This window comes from Ambystoma mexicanum, chromosome 1q (assembly GCF_040938575.1).
Source record: "Ambystoma mexicanum isolate Mex_15411 chromosome 1q, UKY_AmexF1_1, whole genome shotgun sequence".
NCBI classification, from domain to species: Eukaryota; Metazoa; Chordata; class Amphibia; order Caudata; family Ambystomatidae; genus Ambystoma; species Ambystoma mexicanum.
Genome location: NC_090922.1, coordinates 1,503,589,474 through 1,503,602,654, shown reverse-complemented (window position 1 = coordinate 1,503,602,654; position 13,181 = coordinate 1,503,589,474). Strand labels below are relative to the sequence as shown.

At 51.6% G+C, this 13,181-nt stretch overlaps 1 protein-coding gene across 1 annotated transcript in view; it reads left to right on the top strand.

The window, feature by feature from the left end:
- Positions 1-13,181, top strand: part of ARTN (artemin) — a 181,744-nt gene that overhangs the window by 153,398 nt on the left and 15,165 nt on the right. The window lies entirely within an intron of this gene.

Genomic DNA, 13,181 nt, shown 5'->3' with positions numbered 1-13,181 from the left:
CAGGGCAAGCTTCACACATACAGTGGTAAGCAAGGGTCACTGCAGGGCAAGCTTCACTCATACAGTGTTACAGAATGGGTCACAGCAGTGCAAGCTTCACACATGCAGGGTAACGGCACAGGTCACTGCAGGGCAAGCTTCACTCATACAGTGTTATGGCATGGCCCACAGCAGGTCAAGCTTCACTCATAAAGTGTAACGGCATGGTCACTACAGGGCAAGCTTCACGCATGCAGTGAAACGGCACGGGTCACAGCAGTGCAAGCTTCACTCATACAGTGTAACAGCATGGGTCACAGCAGGGCAAGCTTCACACATGCAGTGTAACGGCACGGTTCACAGCAGTGCAAGCTTCACACACGCAGTGTAACGGCACGGGCCACAGCAGTGCAAGCTTCACACATAGAGGGTTACAGCACGAGTTACAACAATGCAAGCTTCACTCATACAGTGTTACGGTATAGCCCACACCAGGGCAAGCTTCACTCATACAGTGTAACGGCATGGGTCACTGCAGGGCAAGCTTCACGCATGCAGTGAAACAGCACGGGTCACAGCAGTGCAAGCTTCACTCATACAGTGTAACAGCATGGGTCACAGCAGGGCAAGCTTCACACATGCAGTGTAACGGCACGGCTCACAGCAGTGCAAGCTTCACACACGCAGTGTAACGGCACGGGCCACAGCAGTGCAAGCTTCACACATAGAGGGTTACAGCACGAGTTACAACAATGCAAGCTTCACTCATACAGTGTTACAGCATGGGTCACAGCAGTGCAAGCTTCACACATGCAGTGTAACAACACAGGTCACAGCAGGGCAAGCTTCACACATACAGTGTAACGACACGGGTCACAGCAGGGCACGCTTCACTCATACCGTGTTCTGGCATGGGTCACAGCAGTGCACGCTTCACTCATACAGTGTTACGGCACGGGTCACTGCAGGGCAAGCTTCACTCATACAGTGCTCCGGCATGGGTCACTGCAGCGCAAGCTTTACTCATACAGTGTTACAGAACGGGTCACAGCAGTGCAAGCTTCACACATGCAGTGTAACGGCACTGGTAATAGCAGTGCAAGCTTCACACATGCAGTGTAACAGCACAGGTCACTGCAGGGCAAGCTTCACTCATACAGTGTTACGGTATGGCCCACACCAGGGCAAGCTTCACTCATACAGTGTAACGGCATGGGTCACTGCAGGGCAAGCTTCACACATGCAGTGTAACGGCACGGGTCACAGCAGTGCAAGCTTCACTCATACAGTGTAACAGCATGGGTCACAGCAGGGCAAGCTTCACACATGCAGTGTAACGGCACGGTTCACAGCAGTGCAATCTTCACACATGCAGTGTAACGGCACGGGCCACAGCAGTGCAAGCTTCACAGATAGAGGGTTACAGCACAGTCACAACAATGCAAGCTTCACTCATACAGTGTTACAGCATGGGTCACAGCAGTGCAAGCTTCACACATGCAGTGTAACAACACAGATCACAGCAGGGCAAGCTTCACACATACAGTGTAACGACAGAGGTCACAGCAGGGCAAGCTTCACTCATACAGTGCTCCGGCATGGGTCACTGCAGGGCACGCTTCACTCATACAGTGTTACAGAACGGGTCACAGCAGTGCAAGCTTCACTCATCCAGTGTTACGGCACCGGTAACAGCAGTGCAAGCTTCACACATGCAGTGTAACGGCATGGGTCACAGCAGGGCCAGCTCCACACATACAGTGTAACGGCACGGGTCACAGCCGGGAAAGCTTCACTCACAGAGTGTTACGGCATGGGTCAAAGCAGTGCAAGCCTCACACATGCAGTTTAACGGCACAGGTCACAGCAGTGCAAGCTTCACACATGCAGTTTAACGGCACAGATCACAGTAGGGCGAGCTTCACTCATACAGTGTTACGGCACAGTTCACAGTAGGGCAAGCTTCATTCATAGAGGGTTACAGCATGGGCCACAGGAGGGCAAGCTTCACTCATACAGTGTTACGGCATGGGTCACAGCAGTGCAAGCGTCACACGTACAGTGTTACGGCATGGGCCACAGCAGGGCAAGCTTCACTCATTCAGTGTAACAGCACGGGTCACTGCAGTGCAAGGTTCACACATGCAGTGTTACAGCATGGGTCACTCATAGTGCAAGCTTCACTCATACAGTGGTACAGCACAGGTCACCGCAGTGCAAGCTTCACGTATACAGTGTTACGCATGGGTCACAGCAGTGCAAGCTTCACACATGCGGCACCGACACAGTAGTGCAAGCTTCACTCATACAGTGTTACGGCATTGGTCACTGCAGTGCAAGCTTCACTCATAGAGTGTTACAGCACCGGTCACAGCAGGGCAAACTTCACTCATACAGTGTTCTGGCATGTCACAGCAGTGCAAGCTTCACTCATACAGTGTTACGGCACGGTTCACTGCAGGGAAAGCTTCACTCATACAGTGTTACGGCACGGGTCCCCGCAGGGCAAGCATCACTCATACAGTGTTACGGCATGGGCCACAGCAGGGCAAGCTTCACTCATACAGTGTTACAGCAGGCCAAGCTTCACTCATACAGTGGTACAGCACAGGTCACAGCAGTGCAAGCTTCACTCATACAGTGTTTCGGCATGGGTCACAGCAGGGCAAGCTTCACTCATGCACTGTTATGGCATGGGGCACAGCAGGGCAAGCTTCGCTCATACACTGTTACAAAATGGCCCACAGTAGGACAAGCTTCACTCATACAGTGTTATGGCATGGGTCACAGCAGGGCAAGCTTCACTCATACAATGTTACGGCATGGGTCACAGCAGTGCAAGCTTCACTCACAGATGGTTACAGTCTGGGTCACAGCAGGGAAGCTTCATTCATACAGTGTTACGGCACGGGTCACAGCAGGACAAGCTTCACTCATACAGAGTTATGGCATGGGTCCCAGCAGGGCAAGCGTCACTCATACAATATTACGGCATGGGTCACAGCAGTGCAAGCTTCACTCACAGAAGGTTACAGCCTGGGTCACAACAGGGAAGCTTCATTCATACAGTGTTACGGCATGGCTCACAACAGTGCAAGCTTCACTCATACAGTGTTATGGCACGGGTCACAGCAGGCCAAGCTTCACTTATACAATGTTCCGGCATGGGTCACAGCAGGCCAAGCTTCACTCATACAGTGTTCTGGCATGGGTCACAGCAGGGCAAGCATAACTCATCCAGTGTTACGGCATGGGTCACAGCAGGACAAGCTTCACTCATACAGTGGTACAGCACGGGTCACAGCAGGCCAAGCTTCACTCATACAGTGTTACGGCATGGGTCACAGCAGGCCAAGCTTCACTCATACAGTGTTACGGCATGGGTCACAGCAGGGCAAGCTTCACTCATACACTGTTACAAAATGGCCCACAGTAGGACAAGCTTCACTCATACAGTGTTACGGCATGGGTCACAGCAGTGCAAGCTTCACTCATACAGTGTTACGGCACGGGTCACAGCAGAGCAAGCTTCACTCATGCATCGGAATATAGACTGGTGGGGTGTCTATCGGTAGACTGGCCGCCACTGGATATTACACAAGATTTCCTCTGGGAATACACCCGTCTCCATGCATGGGAATGGATACTGATGGGCTGTCGATCTGTGGAATGGCCGCTAGCAGATACTACACCAGCTTTCTTCCAGGAACCCACTGGTCACCATTTATGGGAATGGAGACTGGTGGGTTGTTTATCGGTGGAATGGTCAACAGTGGATATTACACCAGCTTTCCCCTGAATCCACCACACATATCTGACCCCGGGTATCACTCCACAGAGGGGGCTCTGACACACTCCCACGAAGACGCATATCTGACCCCCGGGTATCACTCCACAGAGGGGGCTCTGACACACTCCCACGAAGGCGCATATCTGACCCCAGGGTATCACTCCACAGAGGGGGCTCTGACACACTCCCACGAGGGCGCATATCTGACCCCAGGGTCTGACTCCACAGAGGGGGCTCTGACACACTCCCACGAAGGCGCATATCTGACCCCAGGGTCTGACTCCACAGAGGGGGCTCTGACACACTCCCACGAAGGCGCATATCTAACCCCCGGGTATCACTCCACAGAGGGGGCTCTGACACACTCCCACGAAGGCGCATATCTGACCCCAGGGTCTGACTCCACAGAGGGGGCTCTGACACAATCGCACAAGGGCGCATATTTTCCCCCCGGGTCTCACTCCACAGAGGCTGCTCCGACACACTGCCACAAGGGTGCATATCTGCACGAGGGTGCATATCTGACCCCCAGGTCTCACTCCACAGAGGCTGCTCTGACACACTCCCACAAGGGTGCATATCTGACCCCCAGGTCTCACTCCATGGAGGGGTTTCTGACACACTCCAACGAGGGCGCATATCTGACCCCCTGGTCTCATTCCATGGAGGGGTTTCTGACACTCCCACAAGGGCGCATATCTGACCCCCGGGTCTCACTCCATGGAGGGGCTCTATTACACTCCCACGAGGGCGCATATCTGACCCCCATGGAGGGGTTTCTGACACACTCCCACAAGGGCGCATATCTGACCCCGGGAGTTACTCCACAGAGGGGGCTCTATCACACTCCCACGAGGGCGCCTATCTGACCCCCAGGTCTCACTCCCTGGAGGGGTTTTTGACACACTCTCACGAGGGCGCATATATGACGCCAGGGTTTCACTCCACAGAGGGGGTCTGACACACTCCCACGAGGGCGCATATCTGAACCCCGGGACTCACTCCACAGAGGGGGCTCTGACACACTCCCACAAGGGCGCATATCTGACTCTGGGTCTCACTCCATGGAGGGGTTTCTGACACACTCTCACGAGGGCGCATATATGACCCTCGGGTCTCACTCCACAGAGGGGGGCTGACACACCCTCATGAGGGTGCATATATGAACCCTGGGTCTCACTCCACAGAGGGGGCTCTAACACACCACCATGAGGGTGCATATCTGACCCCTCGGTCTCACTCCACAGAGGGGGCTCTATCACACTCCCACGAGGGCGCATATCTGACCCCCGGGTTTCATTTCACAGAGGGGGCTTTGACACACTCCCACGAGGGCACATGTATACAGGCGCATTGGCGTAAAACGCTATATAAACACAATAAGCATAAACATATACGACCCCCAGGTCTCATTCCACAGAGTGGGCTCTGACACATTTCCACGAGGGCTCATATGTGACTCCCGGGTCTCAGTCCACAGAGGGGCTCGGACACACCACCACGAGGGCATGTATCTGATCCCCGGGTCTCACTCCACAGAGAGGGCTCTGACACACTCCCACGGGGGCACGTATCTGATCCCCGGGTCTCACTCCACAGAGTGGGCTCTGACACACTCCCACGGGGGCACGTATCTGATCCCCGGGTCTCACTCCACAGAGTGGGCTTTGACACACTCCCACGAGGGCACATGTATACAAGCGCTTTGGCGTAAAACGCTATATAAACACAATAAACATAAACATATACGACCCCCGGGTCTCACTCCACAGAGTGGGCTCTGACACATTTCCACGAGGGCTCATATGTGACCCCCAAGTCTCACTCCATGGAGGGGCCGCTAACACACCACCACGAGTGCGCATATCTGATCCCCGGGTCTTACTCCACAGAGTGGGCTTTGACACACTCCCACGAGGGCACCTATCTGATCCCCAGGTCTCACTCCACAGAGTGGGCTCTGACACACTCCCACGAGGGCACGTATCTGATCCCCAGGTCTCACTCCACAGAGTGGGCTCTGACACACTCCCACGAGGGCACGTATCTGATCCCCGGGTCTTACTCCACAGAGGGGGCTCTAACACACTCCCATGAGGGCTCATATGTGACCCCCAGGTCTCAGTCCACAGAGGGGTCTCTGACACACTCTCACGAGGGCACGTATCTGATCCCCGGGTCTCACTCCACAGAGTGGGCTCTGGCACACTCCCACGAGGGCACATATCTGATCCCCGGGTCTCACTCCACAGAGTGGGCTCTGGCACCCTCCCACGAGGTCACATATCTGACCCCCGGGTCTCAGTCCACAGAGTGGGCTCTGGCACACTCCCACGAGGGCACGTATCTGATCCCCGGGTCTCACTCCACAGAGTGGGCTTTGGCACACTCCCACGAGAGCACGTATCTGATCCCCGGGTCTCCCTCCACAGAGGGGGCTCTGACACACTCCCACAAGGGCGCATATCTGACCCTGGGTGTCACTCCACAGAGCCTCAGACACACCACCAGGAGGGAGCATATCTGACCCCACAGAGGGGTCTCTGGCACATTCCCACGAGGGCGCATATCTGACCCCTGGGTCTCACTCCACAGAGGGGTCTCTGGCACACTCCCACGAGGGCGCATATCTGATCCCACGGGTCTCACTCCACAGAGTGGGTTTTGGCACACACCCCCGAGGGCACATATCTGATCCCCGGGTCTCACTCCACAGAGTGGGCTCTGGCACACTCCCACGAGGTCACATATCTGACCCCCGGGTCTCAGTCCACAGAGTGGGCTCTGGCACACTCCCACGAGGGCACGTATCTGATCCCCGGGTCTCACTCCACAGAGTGGGCTTTGGCACACTCCCACGAGAGCACGTATCTGATCCCCGGGTCTCACTCCACAGAGGGGGCTCTGATACACTCCCACAAGGGCGCATATCTGACCCTAGGTCTCACTCCACAGAGTGGGCTCTGACACACTCCCACGAGGGCACGTATCTGATCCCCGGGTCTCACTCCACAGAGTGGGCTTTGGCACACTCCCCCGAGGGCACATATCTGACCCCCGGGTCTCACTCCACAGAGCCTCGGACACACCACCACGAGGACGCATATCTGACCCCCGGGTCTCAGTCCATGGAGGGGGCTCTATCACACGAGCTGCTGTCCTCGAAGGTCAACCTGTGGGAATTTCCCGCTGCAGGGCCGCATGGCGTGCCGTGGTAAGCCCGCATACCACTGCTCCTCGGGGGAGCGCTTCATGCGTGTAATCACAGCACTGGAACGTGGCGCTTCCTCATTCCTGGCTGGGTTCCCCGTCCAGGCTCGCTCCACGCTTGGAGGCCTTCCTCTGCCAACTTCCCACAATGCTCCCCGACGCCTGCCAAGACCTCGCCACTCAGGACATCAGCCATTGGCCGAGCTCCAAGAAAAGCGATTACGGAAGTGATGACGTGCCCCTTTCATCACTCACTCAGGAACCGCGATTCCCGCTCACAGTGACAGCACTCACTTCTGGCCATCCGGATTCCGCCAGCACGGTGGGGGAAGCCATGAGCGAATACCCCCCCCACCCGCTCCAGAAATGTCAGATTCCATCTCTGTTTTTAGGTCGTTTTTGATGCCATCGCTGTATTGGCCTCTTGGCGCTTTAGAAAACAGCATAATTACAATGCAAGGACGTCAAACGGTTGCAGTTAGTTGAAGAGAGAGTCGCCTTCTAAATACAGTGAGCATAAAGGGCCGGATGCCTGGAATTTTTAGCGCAGCACGGTGCAAAGTGACTTTGCACTGCTGAAAAGTGACTCTCCACTGCCGACACAAACCCTGATTCATGGAACTCTGCAAGGTGTATGTTTACAGTGCAAAATCAGTGCAAATTTCATTTTGTACTGAAAAAATGCACGTTGCACCGCTTTGTGAATCCTGTTGCACCGCTCCGTGAATCCCGTTGCACCGCTCCGTGAATCCCGTTGCACCATTCCGTGAATCCTGTTGCACCGCTCTGTGAATCCTGTTGCACCGCTCCGTGAATCCTGTTGCACCGCTCCGTGAATCCCATTGCACCGCTCCGTGAATCCCGTTGCACCGCTCTGTGAATCCTGTTGCACTGCTCCATGAATCCCATTGCACCGCTCCGTGAATCCCGTTGCACCGCTCCGTGAATCCTGTTGCACCGCTCCGTGAATCCCGTTGCACCGCTCTGTGAATCCCGTTTCACCGCTCCGTGAATCCCATTGCACCGCTCCGTGAATCAGTGTTTGTTGGTGCAAAGGGACTTTGCACCACGCTTCGGCCCAAAGATTTGAGGCCTTGGCGCCCTGAAAGTCAGAAGCTTGCCAATAAATCTTAGCAAGTTAGGGGGGGCTATTCCGTAGCTTAGATGCCTTTACACCGAAGGCCTGACCTCCAAACCTGATCTGGAAATGAGAAGACTGAAGGGGTCCGGGGTCTCAAAGGTCGAGGTGGTAGACAGCGCTGTCGTCCTTCCGCTAAGACTGTGGCAGCATTTATGAAGCAGGCATAAGCTGTTGAATATTAGCCTCTGTGCTGGCAGCCAGTGCTGAGCCTGCAAGCCTGGGCCCGGCCGTATGACCGGCATATGAGGTAGCCAGCTGAGTTCTGCACTGGCTGCAATCGGCCAGTATTTAGGCACTGAGCTTTATCTAGAAAGTCCATTCTAGAGGAGATGAAGGCCTTTAGAACAGTGACTTGTGATGAAATGACTAATAAGGCAACGCATTCCTTAGTCTTTTAAGTTGATAAAAACAGGATTTTGACACTGATGAAATCTGTTGTGATAAAGATATATTTCAGTCAAAAATAATACCTCAATTCACTTCATTAAAAAATAAACACTAAAACCACAGATGTTATTCTCCAGAACGACCATCTAAAAGTTAAAAAGCAGCAGTGATAGGGTGGAGCCCTGTGGTACTCCACAAATCAATAATTTATTTAATGAGGGGGAGTTATCAGTTTTAACTACGTGGGAATGATTAGTTAGGAAGGAGCTTAACCATTCGAGGACCTTCCCGGAATGTCGTGGCGTTGGGAGGTGATAGAGGCGGATATGGTGACAAACGTGAACGAAACGCCGCGATCAATCTAGGAGCACTAATGCACCTTACCGCCACAGTCCACTGCCTCCTTCAGTTTATGGAGCACGCAGCGGTAATCATTCCAGTTCTGTATTGCGATACTTGTCACGGGGCAGACATGCACGTTCGGACAGTGTTTTAAGCCATTAAGGAGATGACCACAACATTGGCCAGCCTTACGCCAATGGATGAGCCTTGTTTGCAAATCAAGACCAGTCTAGCCATACCCGTGGGTTGGGTTAGTGTTTTGGGCGATTATCCTTGGTGAATCGACGAAATTTTAAGTCTGGTTGACATTTCAGGAAGTTTCCTTCAAGGAGTATGTGACGTCAGGAGATCCAGAGCTTGGCGTGTGTGCCTGTGTGGGGCGGTGTAATCTCACAACATATGTGATGTGTGTGTGAAGGTTGTGGGAGGCTGTCCTCGTGTTTCTTGATAGAACATAAAGCTCTAACTCTTCCAGGGGTAATCTGTTGGGCGGTCATTTATGGACTCATGAAACCATGTTTTTACCTTTATCAGAGGCCAATCGAGGGCATTTACCGCAGCAAAGGGGCCAAGGTCAAAGATTAATTGGGCCACATGGGTTGGAACCCTTTGAGAGGCCGCTGTACAGAGCATGGATTTTAGAAGAACCACAGCTTGGATCTCGGGGGTTCATGTATTTTGGTCGAACTTGAACTGAATTTTTGAATCAAATTTCTTTTTTACAGTTTGTCACTGAATATGATTAGATGGTGGGTTGGGGTGAGACAATATAGCAAGTGGAGGGAAAGAGGAAGAGCTACTGGGATACCCCAGCCACTTTGGGCAGTAAACACGTTTGTAATGAAAAAGGAGTAACAAATATTAGAACACTTGAAATTCGACCAAAACACATGGATCTGATCAAGGACACTCTATGAATAAATTGGAGAAGCAGTGATGTGATGAACAGGAGAAGAGAAGGAAAGAGCCCCCCTCCTCCTCAGGCTTGAGACTACCTATGGGAACTGGCGGGGGGCTATTGACGAAAGACAGAGTTGAAGGCACAGCTGTCCCCAACATTGGGATTTCGGTCTCTGAGCCATAAAAGCAGTCCAGTGATGATGGATCGCCTCACTGTAAGAGTTTGGTCAAACCATTGAGAACTTGGAGGTGGGATCTGGACTCATCGTGAAGCTTAAGATGAACCTGGGTACCGTCGTCATCGCCGTGGAAGCCGGCGATGACGGATTCTCTGACAGGAGCCAGAGGGGGATTGTACACTGACGCACTATAAGGTAGATATACAAGGAAAACTTTGAAATCAAAAAGACATCTCAGTGGGTTTCTGAGCTTGCTGTAGAAATATGTGTGTGTGCGCTGTAGGTTGCTCGGTTGAATTCCCAGTAGGACCGACTCCGCCGTTCATCCTTCTGAGGTTGATAAAATGAGCTGCATTTATTCGGGTCATAGTAACATCTGTTATTTTCAGTGATACAAAGTGTCGAGATGGGTCCGAATGGGCATTACAGATAGTACTGGTATTATTGCATTGTGCGACGGATCGCTCAATCTGAAGAGTAATTGCTTATTAAATATTATTGGATTAGAAGGGGGGCTGACTATAAAACGATGTGTCAAGACAGGATGACTGGGAGAAGAGTGGGCGTACTTTATAAAGACTGCATTGCTATTCTGAGGGTCCCCCCTCCCACAGCCGCCAACAATCAAGTCACTGGCCTTGCACTAATTCCATTAGTATTACTCCATGGTCTCGTCCCCCTGCCCAAGAGGGGTGCTTTTGCCAGGAACCCACCAAAGCCCTTTAATAACAGCACCTGATTGCTGTCTGTGTTGCTTCGTGAGTTCAACACTCACACATCAAAATAAAAAAGCAAAAGATTAGTCCAAAACATTAGGCTGGGGGGTCGTGAATTCCAGGCCTCAAAAGCAAATCCATTCCCCGCATACTCAGGCGATCCACATGAAATCCATCTGAACTCAGTGGATCTAAACGCAAGCCCTTTGCATAGTTGATGGTTTGTTTTGTTCGTTTGTTTTTTTGTTTTGTTTATTTGATAATGCGCACAAAACCCAGGGGTAGCCGGGCGCAGCAGTCATAAGAATACTTGAGCTTAGGTTACATACATGGAATACATACAAGGAATGCAGTACATGAAGAAATTACGACCTACAATAGGTACAAGAAATTACAGAACAGGTATACAGAGTGCATTAGGTACAAGATACGTGAAATACAGGTTCCTAGTATGAAGTAGTCTAATGTCAGGTAACAGAGGTAACAAGGCAGTTAAAAATGCGAATCGGTCCTGGCGTAGCGCAATTGTAGGTCGTCATTAGTCCAAAGCCAACTTTTCACTTTGCATCTAAATGTGGTGTAGGGTAGGTTGGCTCTCAGTGCGGTGGGCAGTGCATTCCAGGCACGGGCAGCTCTAACAGGGAAGCTTGCCCCACCCGCCTTGGATAGTCTGAATCTGGGTATTTCAAGTAGAAGGTGGTTAGAAGCTCTAGTGTGGTGAGTAGAGGATGTTCTTGTCAGTCTGGCCGAGATATATGGGGGGGCAGTGTTATTCAAGCCTTTGTGGGTGAGGAATAGTGTCTTGAGGAGAACTCTATCACTGATTTTTAACCAATGCTGGTCTTTTCTGATGTTAGAGATGTGGGCTCTACGGGGTATGTCCAGAGCTGCTCTAAGAGCATTGTTCTGCAGTATTTGCATTTTGTTTATGACAGTTTTGCTGGCGCCTGCATAGAGGGCGTTACAATAGTCCAGTTTCGACATTACTAAGGCATTGGCTAGGATGATGCAATTAGTTTTGGAAAGGTAGGGTCTGCAGGCCCTGATTAGTTTGCAGGTGTAAGCTGTGGAGGACGCTAAGGAATTAACTTGTTTTTTAAGAGATAGAGTGGAGTCGAGGTAGAAACCTAGTGTTTTTACCTCTGTTGCCACTTTGATTATATTACCATCTATGTTGAAGGCACAGTAGTTTTGGCTATGTTTTCTGAGGTTGGAGTCGGAACCCAGGATCAGTATCTCAGTTGTGTCATCATTCAGGCAGAGGCCGTGGGAGGCCATCCATGCCTGAATGAGGAGGTAGATCTTGTTTACTAGAGCTGTGTCTTCGACAAAGTTGCCTGATAGTGGTATGAGAATCTGCGTATCGTCCGCATAGTTGGTATAAGTTACCCCTAATCTGTCCAGTTTCTCGAAGAGTAGCTTAGTGAAGATATTGTACATGGTAGGTGAGACACATGAACCTTGTGGGACGCCACAGGTGATTCGTATTGGGTCCGCTGAGGCTAAAGGGGAGAACACTCTCATTGTACGGTTAGCTAGGAAGGATTGTACCCAGGCTATAGCTTCACTTGAGAAATAGGCGGCAGACGTTAGGTGGTTGCATAACACTGCATGGTCCACCAGGTCAAAGGCCGCTGATAAATCAAGGAGGAGGAGCATAGCTGTTTTACCTTTATCCTACAGCTCGTCGATTTGTGTTTTGAGATCGATAAGGGCTGTTTCAGTGCCATGTAATGGTCTGAAACCAGATTGGCGAGATCCTAATAGTTGGTGCGTCTCCAGATAGTTTTAATTCTAGAGGTAGTCTACTCTATCGATGATTTTGAGGAGGAATGTGACTGTGGTGATTGGCCTATAGTTGGTGGGGATAGCTGGGTCGAGGGTCTGTTTTTTAAGGAGGGGTAGTTATCATTAAAACATGGTGCGGCTGGCGCCATCACGGGCTTCGAGAACCACACCGTCATATTTGTCAGACGCGACAGCAGAGAGTCAGAAGAGTGCTGGATGATGCCGTTGTGTTGGAGGATGGTAAAGTGTGGAATAAAGGAAGAGTGGTCCAGAGGGCAGGGATGTGAGTCCACATCTGGCACCCTCACCTGTTAATCGATGAGAGTGCAACGGGGCGGTGAGCTCTAATTAGGGCCACCAGATTTTTAAAATCAAAAACCAGGAGGTACCGACATAGAAGTAGAACTACAGTTTTCAGCAGACATAAACACAAAAGAAGGACTCAAATACACCACTGCGAGTTTGATTGAATGGTCCTGTGGAGAACTATGCTGTCAACTCAGTAGGAAATGGGTGCCCTGACGATTGTAACTTGGGATGTTAAAGGACTGAATTGTCCCCAAAAGAGGAGGAAGGCGATGGCTAGGATATGGAGGACAAAAACAGATTTGGTCTTTCTGCAGGAAACGCATTTAGTTTCTGACCAACTCGAGGTATTATCGGGAATTGTCCCATTGTTTTCCCACAAGGTCTAGAGGAGTCAGTATTTTATTTAGGAAACGCATGAATTTTAAAGGTGATAAAGTGGC